Raw genomic sequence first — 787 nt, forward strand, 5'->3', positions numbered from 1 at the left:
TCCACACCAATGACAGAGACATTTCCTCTGAACCACAGCTCCACTAGAACCACTGTTAAAATTGTATTTTTTTCTCCCTTCATCTACGGCGTTGGGCAGTCACGTGACAGTGGCGCCTCCGCGGCGTGCTGCACGCCCTCACACCCGTTCATCACTTGGAGTATTACAACCACTGTCCCCTGTCCCTGTCCTGTCCTGTCCTGAAACATGTGAATGTGCCGGACGTCTCCGAGGACACGCTCCCCGTCTGTGGTGCTCAGCTGGAGAAGGTTCCGGCGGCGGCGGTGGCGGCGGCGGCGGCAGAGCTGCGTGTGTTTAGCTGACTCATGTGTTCAGTGTTAACCTGATGACGAATGCTCAGCATGCATTAGCCGGCTCTGTCTCTCTCTGTCTCTCTCTCTCTCTCTCTCCCCCCCCTCTCCTGCAGCACTCTCATCATGATGAATGAATTTACTATAATGATTACACCACTGTATTGCCGTGCTGTTAGGCACTTCTCCAGATGCTGTACTTATTCAGAGTGAAGACAGACTCTGCAGCTCCGGCTGCTCCCGGTTCAGACCATGTGACCGGTTCAGACCATGTGACCGGTTCAGACCATGTGACCGGTCCAGACCATGTGACTACAGCGACCTTTACTTTAACCTAAATGCAGTCAGATTTATTCTTCTCCCGTGTCCTGACTTCTGTCCTTTGTCTCCTGGACCACTGGTCTCTCAGAGACCGGTTCTGGTTCCTGTCTCCACCCACGCAGAACCAGAACCGACAGCTGGTGGAAGCAGCGAAA

The sequence above is a fragment of the Cynoglossus semilaevis genome, chromosome 17 (assembly GCF_000523025.1).
Source record: "Cynoglossus semilaevis isolate Cse_v1.0 chromosome 17, Cse_v1.0, whole genome shotgun sequence".
Lineage (NCBI taxonomy): Eukaryota > Metazoa > Chordata > Actinopteri > Pleuronectiformes > Cynoglossidae > Cynoglossus > Cynoglossus semilaevis.